Here is a 16,002-nt window from a genome sequence, read left to right on the forward strand (position 1 = left end):
AAAACACACACTTCAAGTCAGATCATCACCCTTAGCTATTTCGATTACCTCTCAAACTACCTAAACTAGTTATAAATATGTTTATTTTTACTGTCGAGTCATCATTACTGGATCAGCTGCTGCATGAGACAGACACTGACGCTGTCAGAAGAGAGGAAAAAGAGACAGGCTCTGTGTATTTTATTATTATATATCATTATATCGTCGTTATTCATTTGTTTTAAAGCTCAATAAATAACAAAGAAGACCTTTGACCGGCACTTTTATAATTTTGTCCGGAAGATTTAAACTTTAACACACGTTGACCGGCGAAAAACTCTGCCCGGTTCCCTCGGCCCGCACCGCGGAGAATAAACAGAAGTGCAGCCATGACAACCATTCTTCTTCGCTGCTTTTGTGGAGGAAGTTGCTGCTTTTGTGGAGGAAGTTACAGCGCCACATACAGGCTCGGCATATGTACTGCAGCTTTTCCAGCGGTTGGATGTAAACGGAGCTGTCTCGTGTAGCAAGACACAATCCGGTGTATATTGCGTGTGGACGGAAGCTTTTTGGCGTTTGCGTTTGCGTTAATCCTATGCGTTTTGCCGTATGCGTTCCTGTGGAGCCTGGGCCTTAAACTCCTGTCTAAAAACGAGCTGATTGGGTTTTAGACCCATTAGGACCTCATATAGAGAGGCAAAGTCCCGCCCATCTACTTCCGACCCATGGGACCTTATTTCGGAAAAATTATGTATTGAAGTACATACAATCAGTCGAGAGAAAGATTATCTTTCGATCCCGTTTGAATTGTGCCACGAATTACACATATGATGTTTGTCAATCTTAACAAATAATTTCCATGTCAAAAAAGTCACAGTTTGTCGTAAAACTGTTGAAATATAAGACTATGAAAAATACGCAACTAGAAAGACTACAAATCCCAGAATCCCGGTCCTGCATGCTGGCTCTTACGGAACCGACTAACTCCCCTTGTGTGTATGTCAACCTGGTCTCACCAGAATGCGTGACTCCACCACGACTCCTTAACACCGCAATACGTGGTGGAGTCACGCACTCTGCTAGAGATGGGCGAGTCCTGATTCATCCGGATCATTAACCCGGATCCTAGAAATGAGCTGGTCGTGACGAGTCTCCCCTCTCCATTAACCCGAGTCCTTTGAGTCCCACACTTGGTGTGACGTACAAATTAAAACTATAAATTGAGTCACTCGCTACTCTCTTTATAACATGTAAAATCACATTACAACGTACCCCAGTCCATCTGCCTACCCTTTAGCAAGTAGGATAGCTGCCTGCCAGAAGTGATCGTTTGGCTCAGGGGAGGGGACGCGGATCAGTGAAACTTCCTGCAGACTCGTGGGGACTCAGAGGAGCCGACGGCTCCTAACCGTAATAGCATAGCAGATCCAGAGATCCATACTCGTCATGTGCACGAGCATAGCCCCTCCTCCAGCACCCGGCTCCCGCGGCTATATTATGCACGAGTCAACAGCAGTGAAATCTATCGCAGAGTATGTGCGCAGAGGCACAGTGGCCTCTGCAAAGCTTTGTGAAATGCAACAACAAATGGGGCAGGTCCAGTTGCGAATGAAGCAAGATGTAGCCACTAGGGATGGGAATTTGAAAGCAAATGTATATTCGAATATTCGAACCCCCAAAAAACGGTTAACCGGTTAACCGAAATGTACATATCCTATAAAAAAAAAATTGGGTCGAAAAAATGTTTCAATAACTTTTGGAAATAGATAAATACATGTTCAAATAAGTATAGAAACCAAGTCGAATTTGTCAAATGTATTGAACTGGTCATCACAGTTTGACAGCTATAGGCCTACAGCTTTCATGTGCGGAGGCGATTCACAATCAGGCCAGCTGTAGTGATGGGAATTCCGGCTCTTCTTGGTGAGCCAGATCATTTGGCTCGGCTCACCAAGAAGAGCCGGCTCTTTCGGCTCCCAAACGGCTCTTCAGTTTACCACATATTATACCTTTTATAATTCAATCAAATGTAACCCTGTTTTGACTAATGATTTATATGTGTACACATATCACTTAAATTATTCAATACATCCTTTGTACTGAAGTATTCAAAAGTAAAAATTACATGTTTAATATCAATTATTTGCTGTGGCCAATTGTTTTCATTGCATTTACAGACCCTTGTATCTCTCTGATACCACCCAATGAATGCACAGACTTGCTTGTTGAACCACGCTACACAAAGCAGATAGCAACACCTATAAAAACTTAAGCATAGACATTTAAAAAAAGGGGCTACTGTATCGACATTTTAAAATTATATTTAAAGAAAAGGCCCTGACCAAACAGCTGGGCTCTATTTCAGTATTAACTATAGAAAAAAAGACAGCAACAACTGACATCAAATCTTTGCTGAGCCCAAGGATAATCATAAATAAATAACAGAGTGAAAATAAATATATTGCAATGCTCAGTACAGCAGCATCCAACCGTCTCTAATCATAAAAAAACATAATAAAAATAAGTGTATTGCAATGCTCAAAACAGCAGCATCCAACAGTCTCTAATCCTTGGATATTACATGTCACTGCATGCATGCACGGAGCAGCTGTAGCGCGGAGATCATCATATCATTCTGTCTTGTATTACTTAACAAAAAATAACAAAAAAACGGCTCGTTCGCGGGCGCGAGCCGGCTCCCGTCGTTCACTTCAAAGAGCCGGCTCTTTGAGCCGGCTCGTTCGCGACCGACACATCACTAGCCAGCTGTAGAGAAGACCCTCTCAGCTGGAACGGAGGTTGCGGGTATAGCAAGGTATAGTATGTATATATATATAAGTTTAATTTGGCATAGTTTGCACTCTACACCGCACTCACTAACCTGGTCGAAATATTTCCACACATTACTCCTTTTTGACACCATGTCTGTTGTGTAGGACTCTTCTTAGAGTGTAAATAATTACCGGACTATGACTGGTAAAATATGTTGAATACCGGCAAAACTAAATCTCTCCTGTCAAAATGTCTATGTACTTTGCCGCCACACACGGTTGCCACTCATGTGTCGTGAGTGTTGACAGGGGGGCGGGGGAGCATGCTCATGAACTGTTAGCGCCGGAACCTCGCAACGGCTGCGGAGCGCATTTGCGCTGCATTTGGGCATAAGATGAGGTTTGAGTCTGCGTGATTTGCGTGTAGGCAGGCGCAGCAGGCATATCATTAGCTAGAACTAGCTAGATCTGATGGATTTGGACATAAACGCGAGTGAAGTACCGGACGCGAGAGAGAGAGATCAGCACCTGCAGCTCTGCCCGCTGTGAGGGACCGGTGAGCGGAGCAAAACACACCTTTAGACGTCACCTAACACATTTAGCTATGGCACTGTCGTATACATTGAATCAATTTGATAATATGTAATCAACTTAGGCATCCCTCCCAAAAAAATAAAAAAAATAAAATAAAATGAATAAAAATATTCATAACTCATATTGGAATACCTGAATAATTATTCGAATACCTGAATAATTTCGAATATTCGAATATTCGATTAATCGTTCCCATCCCTAGTAGCCACACGGTGGAATTCGACATACTACATGCTGCAGCGCGTCATCGAAATCAAGGAACCCCTTGTCTCCACACTGGCACTGATCAATCCACTGCTACCAGCCTTAACTCCTGAGGAATGGGATATCACAAAGGAGGTGTGTGATATTCTTAAGCCCTTTGAAGAGGTGACTGTGGAGATGAGCTCAGAGAGGTATGTAAAAATAGTGCAATTATATGAATTACATTTTTCATACATTAAATGCTGTATTGATGGTCATTAGTATAAGGCCTGATGGTCATTAGTAAAGAAGGCTGCAACTGCATTAAACAAGAAACACAATTTCAATTACTATTTATTTTTTGACAGCTTTGTGACAGGCTCAAAAGCCATTCTGATGGCACGGGGGCTCCAGAGAATTGTTGCCCACAGGCAGAGAAACCCCTCCATCCACGATCCTGTCAAAGGGATGGTTAATTTCCTTGCAGCAGATTTGGAGAAAAGATTTGGGCAAGTTGAAAGGGTCAGAGTGCTTGCTGAAGCTACACTTTTGGACCCTCGCTTCAAAAAGCATGCCTTTGTCAATGAAAGGAACGCAGAGGAAACTGTCAAGAGTGGTGGGAGCAGCAACGCATGCGGCAACACCAACATTACCCAGCACAGAGGAGGAGGAGGAGGAGGAGGGTGGCACACCTGTGAGTCCTCCAAGTGAGCCAGTGCCTCAATTCTGGGCTGACTTTGAGGAGTGAGTGACCACTCTGAGGCCAGGGATCCAGAACCCGATCACTGAGGCTGGAGATCAAGGGATTCTTGGCAGAGCCACTTATCCCCCGAAAGGCTGACCCCCTGGAATGGTGGAGAGTTCGAGCCCTTGTGTATCACAATGTATGCACAATCATGAAGACCAGGCTCTGCATTGTGGCCACATCTGTACCCTCAGAGCGTGTTTTCTCTAAAACTGGGCAGATTATCACAGACAGGATGAACAGGCTCAGCCCTTCCAAAGTGTGTGAGCTTGTCTTTCTAAATGCCAACTTATGAGTGACACACTTAAATGATGCACTTGCACATTATGTATATAGTTATTTAATTATGTTCCTGTACTAAGCTAATTTTGCACAATTGTGTTAATTAAAAAAAAATGTTCTTAGCACATTTGCACATTTTGCATTGTTCTTTCATTTGTTGTTGGCAAAAGATATGCTTGATTGTGTGTGCATTTAAAAAAATAAGTGTTTTGCATTATATGTATATAGTTATTTTAATATGTTCCTGTACTTAAGCTAATTTTGCACAATTGTGTTTTAATTTAATAATAATAATTGTATAATTAAGACATTTTATATATTCTAACTGTTTTGCAATTTTCTATCATTTGTCATTGTTTGTTTCTTTTTGTGTGCTATGTTCAAAATAAACGTTTTGCCAAGTAAGATCCTTATTGGAAATGCAGCTATTACACGCAGGAGACTGTTGCACAACATGACAATTTTGTTAGAAGTCTACACTGAAACTTCATTTAGAGCCGGAAAATCGCGGGATCCGTGAATCCAGGTCAATGATCGAGAGAGACCAGTAGCCTACAAGTAAGTCAGCGGAACTTCACAGACTCAGATTCGCAAATCCTGACTCACTGTGCAAAACACAGCAGACTCGTGCGGACTCAGAGCCGTAACCATATAGCAGCAGATCCAGAGATCCAGCAGACTCGTCCTCATGCACGAGTCAACAGCAGACTCAGATTCGCCAAATCGCAAAATAACCCTTTTTTTTTGTGATCAACATTTTTTATTAAAGCAAAAGACACTGTGTAGCGGAGGTTAATATAACGTCAGTTTAATATGCTCGTGAAATGCAACAAGTTTTCGGTTTCACCGGTAGGATTTCTGCGGTCTTGGTGATGCTGACTCATATGACTCAAATGACTCGTATGATCCGGATCTCTTCAATGACTGACTCAGAAGACCCTGAGTCCGTAAAAGGATCCGGATTTGCCATCTCTACTACATTAGTTAAATTAGTTAGTTATTAAGGAAGGCCAGAGCTTCAGCTGTGTCAAATACATTGTTCCCTTTAGTTAACGTTATTTAAAAGATAATTATATTCCTATTTGATCATGGCCCCTTTATTGTATTACGGACCCAAAGAGCAATGTGAGCGTTCATACCCATTGGATAACGGAGGATTTTACACCCGGAAGTAAGTATTCTCCTTACTGTCGATTGATTTTACAGTGATATCTGCACTACTCATCAACTCAAAAACACCAGATTATCCTTGTTAATTACACAACATTGATTGGTTTAAATTGTGTACAATGCTTTTGTATTTTCCCCTTTCGATTCGGAGAAACAAATATTTTTTCAGAGTTTTTGGATGGCAGAAGACACTACACTACCCAGAATCCTGAGCTATGGGACTACACCGTGGCCCTTTCTCATGTCATCAAATGTCCCTCCTCGACTCCTCGACTCCTCGGTCCTCCGGTAGTGACCCGGAAATGAATTTTAGCGCGCCATGTTGAAGGACATCTCATTTCTCGAAATGCACATCGAGGACCGAGCATCGAGCGTCGAGGAGGCTCTCTGGAGGAGCTATAACCGAGGATACACTGATGGGTCATCCACGGTCCTCCACGGCTCCTCCGTGGATGCATTTCCGGGAACAGAGATGTTTCAAAGAGTCGTGACGCACGGCCGGACTTATCTCAGCCAATGACAGCTCTGCATGCATGCCCTGGATATTATTTTATTAACTGCTTTCATCGCGACGCGATGTTTACAGTGAGAACAGCTGTGAGGTCCGTGCAGAAAGCAGAGCAGTGTGTATAATATATATCACTCAGTCTAACAGGCCTACTCTCTTTATTTGCTTTAGTTTAGTAGATATCTACAAACAAAGTCGATATTTTTCTAAACCCATTTAGTGCTTCACATAATAAAATACACAACGGCTGTAGCCTGATTATATGCTTTAGGAGCTGTAGGTGCGTGTGTGTGGTGTAGGTGTGTGTGGGACAGTGTGTGCGTAGATGCAGCGGACAGACAGGTCTCAGTTGGTTTCGTGTCCTCTGCTTACTTGTAATACTTGTAAATAAAACTTTTGGCCCGTCATTTATTTTCCTCATTGTAGCGACCAGAGAGGGGGGGGGGGGGGATATATCCAGTCTCTGATAGTGTTACGTTATTATGAGAGTGCTCTGTTTGATTCTGAAATTGTATATATACATATGTGTGTGTGTGTGTGTGTGTGTGTGTGTGTGTGTGTGTGTGTGTGTGTGTGTGTGTGTGTGTGTGTGTGTGTGTGTGTGTGTGTGTGTGTGTGTCTGTGTGTCTGTGTGTATGTCCGCATCTGTAGCCTGTTATTGTCTCATTATACCGCACTGTGAATGAATTAAAAGTAAATATATAAGTTGTCATGAACACATCTGTCCATCAGACAGAGGGCTGCTGTGCCTCCTCTCATCATTAATGGACGTCTCTTTAAAATGACCGCTCAGAGGAGAGGAGTTCTGATTTCTCTAACCGCCTGCTGCTTCCCCTCCTCTCTCCTCGGTTCCCCTCCTCGGCTCCTCCGCTCGCATCTCCTGTGGGCGGGACTAAGTCTCGAGGATAGGAGTCGAGGAGGGGAGTCGAGGAGGGACATTTGAAGACATGAGAACGGGCCCATGTGCTTAGCTTGACAGACCCCGTGATCAGTCCTCAAGCTCTGTGATTGGATGTTGGAGTGGCAGTGTGCAAAGTTTACATGGGGCATCAAAAAGCACTTTGAAATGGAATGAAACCCATCGACGGCACACTATCCAAAACAGGAATCGAATGTGCCCCCCCCCCTTAGGTCACAGGCTCCTCCAACAGTGCAACACAATAAAACAGATACACAGAAGAAATAGTGCAAGTAAATACAAAAAGAAAAATAGTAACAAGTGAAATAGTGCAATAAGAGTCTATATACAAGTGATTGGAATATGATATATTAGATAAATAATCTACTAATAGTTAATTAAAAACTGTATATAATGGCTATTTTGCACATCCCTTTCAAGATTTCAAGATTTTCTAAGGTTTATTGACATATCATATACACAACTACGGTGTAGTTATGCAATGAATGAAAAACTTGGGTCACAGGTTCCTCAACAGTGCATTACAAGACATCTATTGATATCTGTGTACCTCCACCATTAAACATATTCTGCACATTTCTTATACTATCTACATACATCTTATAAGAGTATAATTAATATGTATAATATCAGTTAAAATAAGTGCTTCAACATAGTTAACATTGCAGGAAAGTTGATTGTCAAGTTGTCAAAACAAACCATGCAATATATTAGACGTTAAGTACTTTGTCAGGCTTAATATCTGTAGATACCCCCAAAGCTGTTTTCTTATTTAAAAGAAGACCTTAACCTAAAGTATTCTTTAATGTTTAAATAAAGCCTTATTAGTTTGTCTGTTTTGCACATCCTCCTATCAGGCACTAAACTGTTTTATTGTAGAGATCACTTACAGTATCTTCTTGATATTTTCTATTCTATATTATTTATATCATTGACCTTCCACTTTCCCACTATATTAAGAATATGTACTCTTAATATTTAAATGTTTTCATCAAATATAACACATTCAAAAGTGCTTTACAAAAATGAAAGACATTAAGAAAAAGGCATTTTAAAACAGTCATTAAAAAGCAACACAATCTACCTGCATTGCAATTACTCTAAACGTGTAATAACGTGCTTTAACCAGTAGGAGGTGCGGGTTAAAAAGCTGTCAAGTTTACGACGGATATATTCTGTTATTGTTTTGATATTTGTAACACAAAAGCGATGTAAAAACCCACAGCAACACAGAAAAGATGGTCTTAACATGACCCAGCGGTCTAGTAGTAAACAATAATATCTACTAACTTTATTGTGAAATTAAAACAGAACGGTAAAAGAATAGTTTCCGGTCTATTCTGAGGCCCGATCTCTAGATAAATAAAGAACTACGACAGATGTGTAATATTTAATGCAGCCAAACCATTCATTACAATGCATTCATGTGATGACTTTCAAAGAGTAAAGCAAGCACTGCTGAATAAAGTATGATTTTATCTTTTACGAAACGTTTTTTTTCATATGGAATGCAGTTGGAGGTCAACCAATCACAGAGCTTGAGGCAAAGCGGAACAATAGCTGAGGATTCTGGGTAGTGTAGTGTCTTCGGCCATCCTAAACTCTGAACAAATATTTGTTTCTCCGAATCGAAGGGGAAAATACAAAAGCATTGTACACAATTTAGACGCTCACATTGCTCTCTGCGTCCGTAATACAATAAAGGGGACATGATCAAATAGGAATATAATTATCTTTTAAATAACGTTAACTAAAGGGAACAATGTATTTGACACAGCTGAAGCTCTGGCCTTCCTTAAAAACGAACTAATTTAATAAAAATCACAGTTGTATTACACACAATGCACTGTTTTTTTGAGAACAAAAATTCGTAACTAATGCACCATAATACATTCTGACGAAAAATAAAAATTATTATGAATACAAATAAAATAAAAGAAGCCTCCTGTGAGTTACTACAAGCTATAAAGTCGATTTTAAAAACGTTTTATAGAATAAAAGCTCACTGCTGGACGTTGTAGAAATGCGTGTGTGCACCACGACAAAGGAGCCTCATTCATTTTACATTGGGGTTGTTTGTGTGGTGCAGACTAGTGATGGGAATTCCGGCTCTTCTTGGTGAGCCGGATCATTTGGCTCGGCTCACCAAGAAGAGCCGGCTCTTTCGGCTCCCAAACGGCTCTTCAGTTTACTACATATTATACCTTTTATAATTCAATCAAATGTAGCCCTGTTTTGACTCATGATTTATATGTGTACACATATCACTTAAATTATTCAATACATCCTTTGTACTGAAGTATTCAAAAGTAAAAATTACATGTTTAATATCAATTATTTGCTGTGGCCAGTTTTCATTGCATTTACAGACCCTTGTATCTCTCTGATACCACCCAATGAATGCACTGACTTGCTTGAACCACGCTACACAAAGCAGATAGCAACACCTATAAAAAACCCGAGGTGACAGGGCTTTCAGTGTTGCAGCTCCTAGACTGTGGAACAGCCTCCCAGTACATATCCGGACTGCTGAGTCTATTGAACTTTTTAAATCTCAGCTAAAAACTCACCTCTTTGCACTGGCTTTTAATACTAGTTGAACATTACATTTTTACATTTGTATGTGTTTTTTTTAAATATTTTTCTAGTTATTGTGCTTTTTATCATGTTTTTAATTATTGTTTTATTATTGTACTCCCATTGTGTTATTTAATATGTATTGCCTGTACAGCACTTTGGTCAACTGAAGGTTGTTTTAAATGTGCTATATAAATAAATAAAGATTGAGATTGAGATAAAAACTTAAGCATAGACATTTAAATAAAGGGGCTACTGTATCGACATTTTAAAATTATATTTAAAGAAAAGGCCCTGACTAAACAGCAGGGCTCTATTTCAGTATTAACTATAGAAAAAAAGACAGCAACAGCTGACATCAAATCTTTGCTGAGCCCAAGGATAATCATAAATAAATGACATAGTGAAAATAAATATATTGCAATGCTCAGTACAGCAGCATCCAACAGTCTCTAATCCTTGGATATTACATGTCACTGCATGCATGCACGGAGCAGCTGTAGCGCGGAGATCATCATATCATTCTGTCTTGTATTACTTAACAACAAAATAACAAAAAAAAACGGCTCGTTCGCGGGCGCGAGCCGGCTCCCGTCGTTCACTTAAAAGAGCCGGCTCTTTGAGCCGGCTCGTTCGCGACCGACACATCACTAGTGCAGACACGTAAATGTAGCAAAGTTTGTGACTCCACCACGCACTGTGGTGTTAAGGAGTCGTGGTGGAGTCACGCATTCTGGTGAGACCAGGTTGGTGTATGTACAGCTCTCAACATGCCCAGACTTGTAGTGATTTTCACCTCTTTTAATACTTTCCGCCTCATTCTAGAAAGAGGTGAAATGTGCCAACGTGACGGCCGTCTTGGTGTGTGGTGCGAGACGGGAGATGTAGTTAATTGAGCGGTTTCACACAAAAAAATGTGTTACTTCACAGTTTTACGACACATTTTTATTTTTTTGACTTGCAAAATTATCTTTTAAATTGACAAACATCATATGTGTAATTCGTGGCTCAATTCAAACGGGATCGAAAGATAATCTTTCTCTCCCCATTGACTTCAATACATACTTTTTCCGAAATAAGGTCCCATGAAAGGAACTTCGCCTCTCTATGGTATTTTGGGCGTTGGGTTTGGGCAAACAAGAAACCACGATAAGCCTCACCCACTTTACTAATGAACATCAGGCATACACTTTTTGATATCCGCCCCGCCGCCATTGTGGATCTGTGAACAGCAGTAGATAGCAGGCAGAAACTAGTGATGGGAATTATGGCTCTTTGAAGGGAGCCGGATCTTATGGCTCCGTTCCTTTCAAAGAGCCGTTCAAAAGAGCCGTTCAAAAGAGCCGTTTTTTTAAAAAGGGGGCGGGGTTACTAGGTTTATCTGCGAAATAATCACCAGGATAATGATTGACTGCATTGCCAGACCTAATGTCAATAATCTGCATTGTAAACATGACACAAGGTGGCGCCATATCCATGTCATTCATGTCAGTGAATGTACTTTGAATTTACCCTCTGCATGTGTTAAGTAAATAAAGTTGCCTTGCCTTGAATGAAATTCACGCAACTCTTAATATTAGTAGTGTGTTTTTAAGTGGCGATGGAGATTATTTGTTGACCCTGCTTTAAAGGATATTTTGCCTTTACAAATGGTGCGCTTTATCACAGCCTGGGTTTTGGTTGAAGTGCATCCAAATGCTGCTGCGTTTTCGCGTTTGGCTCATTTTACATCCGAAAAACACGTCGTCTATCTGTCCAGTACCACTTGTTATGACTTCTCTCTCTCGCGTATTCCGTTAAGACCCACCCCACCTAACTCCTCGTGCTGAAACCTACAAATCAGAGTAGGGGCGGGTCTTCACAGAATACGTTTGGGGAACAAAATCAAGCTTTTTAAAAGGCGAGTGAATTTTTGCAGGCAGTGAGTGCGGACCAACTTTGATTGAACGATAAGAAGAACGGCTCTCACCAAGTACGACTCGGTTCCCCTCGTTCGTACCAAAGAGCCGTTCAAAAGAATCGGCTCGTTCGCGACCGACACATCACTAGCAGAAACACTCCCTGCTATCTACTACCACGTTGGAATGATTGAATTATATTTAAAGTCAGATCCTGCAACCTCCGTGACACGAGTAGGGCTTATGGACATATAAACAAGAGGTTTCTCCAAAGTTTGAGCTTATGCCTGCTCAGAATTCTACCGGCAGATACTCAGCTAAAAAACCACATCAAGGATTATTTATGAAACAGTATGGAGCTCAAATGCTTTTTCTCTTGCGGGTTTACCACAAGGTGGGTGATTACATTTTTATATCCTGCTTTTTTACACATATTCTCTCCAGTACAGGTTAGCTCTGAGTGTTAGCGATGCTTGCTAGTGTAAACAAAGACCATATTACTTTCAAAACACGTTGCGCATTCTTTCTGATAGCGACCTTTCTGATAGGGCCGTGGGTGTAAAGTCAGATATTACGTCATATCGGCAGCAAATCTGGATCAGCTCCGTTGTACCCCCGTTTTTAGAGATTTGGGAACGGAGGAAAAGAGAGAGGGTTTTGTTTTCTGACACTTTGTGAGTTCCCCTACACACCGGGGACACATATTTATGTATAAAAGACATCAAAAAGTGCATTTTGCATGATGATGATGATAGGAGGGCTCCCTCTGTAGGATGAGGTAAGAATAATTTCACCTTTATGTTGACTGTAAGGTATGCATGACTGAATATTGGAGTACTGGGGTCTCAGACGTGGTAAATGTTGCCAATAATAATTTATAATAAAAACAATTAGAAAAATAATAGTGTTCAATCATTGTAAATGTCTTATACAAATAGTATTTAAACGTATTTGGTTGTCTTATTTCTGCAAAGAAACACTGCAATTATTGCTCTTAAGATCATTAAACCAAATAACAAATACAGTACAATCTGCTCTCTTCATTTTTCTAACCTGCAAGAGAGCATATACCAGAAAATCCCTGACCACTAAATAATTGAAAACCTTCTTTCCACATCCTGATGACGAAAATGGAACACAGCTTCTGTAAATTCCCCCTGAGACGAGTCACAAGAACAGCTGTCTCAAGAAAAAGAAGAACAAACGATAAATATATTAAAAGAACCAAATATGCAACAATACTGTGCCACCATAATATTGCCTTTTTCACGCTCCCATAGTACTCCAGATATGGGCAGCATATCCATACAACACCAATCCTTGCAACACTTTTAGCTACTCACCCGAGCGGTTGCAGTCCGGCCGATGTAGGGGTTCTGGACTACACTGCTCATGATTGAGATTGACGGTGGTCAGATACAGTAGTGTGTGTTTTAGCCCAATGCCTAGCAGAGCAGCCTCAAGACTGCTTTCAGTGTAGTTGGTGGAAGAGTTATCATAGCTTTCACTCCCTCCTACTTGGTCACAAGGCACACACAGTCCTATCAGCAATGCTGTCTGCACTGCAGAGGCCGGGAAATAATCTCACAAGTAAATTATTTATCTGGCACTAAAGCTAGCATCTGCACTTAAAGCTTGGGAGTCTGTAAATGCAGAAAACATGCTTAAAGCCCATCATTTAGCTTGTTCCATCAGCAGACTTTTCTGTGTCACTACGACTACTACCAGTTTTGTGAAAGTTCACAATTAAGAATAGCTAGCTCAAAGTTCAGTTCCCATACAATTATAATGAAGTTTTATGGTGTTTTAATTAGTCTTTCAGACACATTTCTCTGTGTGTGGGTTTGAACAAGATGGTAATCACCGCATTCAGCTGTTATAGGCATGCCAACTTGATGCTCTGCTCACGGATGACTCGATGAGCATACAAAACTGTTAAGATGATGACCTTGTATGTGTGGATATATTTTTTTTCTTTGTGGGGGTCTGCCCCCAAAAAATAGTTTCAAGTCCTGATAAAGTAAAATAAGACGGTGTGTAAAACTACACTGCCCAGCCAAAAAAAAGTAACCACTTTGATTTAACTAGGCCAGTAGGCAGTGGCGACTGGTCATTAGGGGCAGGTGGGGCACAGCCCCACCTAGTGTCAGCAGAAAGTATTACACATGATTACAAAAAATGCAAAGAGATGCAAAAAAAGAAATAAAAAAATATATAAAATATATTTTAAGGTCATGTTTAATCATCTGATTCGTCTGTACATTGCTGTTTTAGTCTGTGTTCTTCTAATTAGTGTCTACAGTGCCGTTTTGAGCCATGTGGGACAAAACCTGATCGTGCCCCTCCCTCTCACTGTCAAAGTGAACGGTGACTGTAAAAACTACACTGCGCATGCTCAGAGTATTTTTCAATGTAATGTGTGTGGCAAAAAAAAAAAAGACCAAAGGGGCACAGAGTTGCCATCCCCACCATACGTCATCTCACATCATTCAGAGCTGATTGGCTGTAAGTACGTGTGCCGCGAAAAGTGTGGTGTGTGAAGAGCATGGATGTATAATAAGAGGAGACGAGAGCTGCAGTGACGCGTCCTAAAACCTGGAAGTAAGCTGCAAAAAAGCAATGAGGTTTCTCCATAGAATTTTAGAAAATAGCTGTAAATAAGATCTGTGGGAAACGTACCTGTTAGATAAATGCACGTTTTGTTCAGCCGGATAACATCCACATGTCTACCCTACTTTTATAATTTTTTTATCATAAATCTATCGATTAGATTTATGATAGACTTTTGAAACTACAAGAAGATAAGGAGGACTTTTACAAAAAAGTAATAGAAATGTTTGTCCAGAAGGATAGGCAAATGGACTTCATCTTCAAGTCAAGGTAAGACCGCAATTTTTTGAAAATGGGATCTTACTAAGAGAGAACAATTCAATATTTAAATGATAAAATTACATTTTTTGGGTATCCTTTTGTTGAACTGTCCGTTTAAAATTAATCGAAGCATCAGACAAAAAAAGCTTTTGAAAATAATATTATATTTTGGTTTAGGTCAAAATATAATATTTGTAAACCTGAAGAGTCAGGTTTGCCTCAGCAGGTTTGCCTCAGCAGCCATGAACCTCACTGCACGTCACTGCAGAAGCTTATATATAGACATCTACGTTTTTTGTGCCCCACCACTTTTGTACATATAAAAACGCCACTGCCAGTAGGTAAGGACTTTCCACTGGATAATAACTTACTGCAGCGATGTATATGTTTTAGCTGAATACACGTTTTTTAACCCTAACTGATGCAGTTAGTCACTTCTTTAATGTTTGTTCTTTCTGATGTAAAGTCAAGCTTGTAACTGTTTGCAATGAAGTCGTGGGGCGCTGAACTGTTCCTTTGATTCTTTTGATATATGATAGTAATTACTTGTCTTTCAAATTTGAAGGAGGGTGAGCAAGCATCTTGAGGAACATTCATCATTAACTCCTCCAAAAAATATAGTTTATGTAATAATAACACTGAATATGTGAATCATAAAAGTGATTGACAGCTGATAGGAATAATATGATTGTTAATAGTATCATATTAATTTAGACAAACATCGACGAGACAGTTAATTAAAGGAGAGGTGTCATGGCCATTTCCACTGATCATAATTCCATTGTTGAGGTATACTAAAATAGATTTATATTGTGCAATTTTCCAAACTCACATTGGTTTCTCATACAGCATCTCTGTAAACTACGTGTATTCACTGAATTTCACTCTCTGCCTTTAACAGCTCGTTGTAGCTCCAAAAGCCCCAGCCCCCACCCTCCCTGTGAGCACAGTGTGCTTTGATTGGTCGGGACGTTGTGAATCGCGCTGAGCTCCGTGGAGGTGTTGTTTCCTTGTTAGCGATACACAGCCAAACACAGCCAAACTCATCCTGAGCACACACAAACTCACAGCCGAAGTAAAAACAATAAGTGTGGCTTGATATTGAGTAAGAAAAAGGTTGATAAACGCTGTGAGAATGGGTCTGCAGAGAGAGTTTTGCCGCGATCCCAACTGTCTGTTATCAGCCTGCAGCCAGGGAGGAGAAATCAGCTGAGCTGCCTGCTCCCTGCACACAGATGTGTGTGTGAGGAAGTCCGTGGATTGGTCAATTTGGACCAATCAGCGGGGGCTTAACGGCTCCGCGGACGTAACGTAACGGCTCCACGGATTGGTCCATTTCGTTCCGGGTACGGCTTGACATCATGCCGTCCCGGAAGAATCAAATGGACAATGACGTATCTCCAACGAGGTGTTTTGGGGAGGTATTTTCTGTGTTAGAGTTTTACTCCCTACAGGGTGTACTTTGAGGGTTTTGACTCTGCACACCGTTTACATGCATAAAAACC

This window comes from Trematomus bernacchii, unplaced genomic scaffold (genome assembly GCF_902827165.1).
Source record: "Trematomus bernacchii unplaced genomic scaffold, fTreBer1.1, whole genome shotgun sequence".
NCBI lineage: Eukaryota > Metazoa > Chordata > Actinopteri > Perciformes > Nototheniidae > Trematomus > Trematomus bernacchii.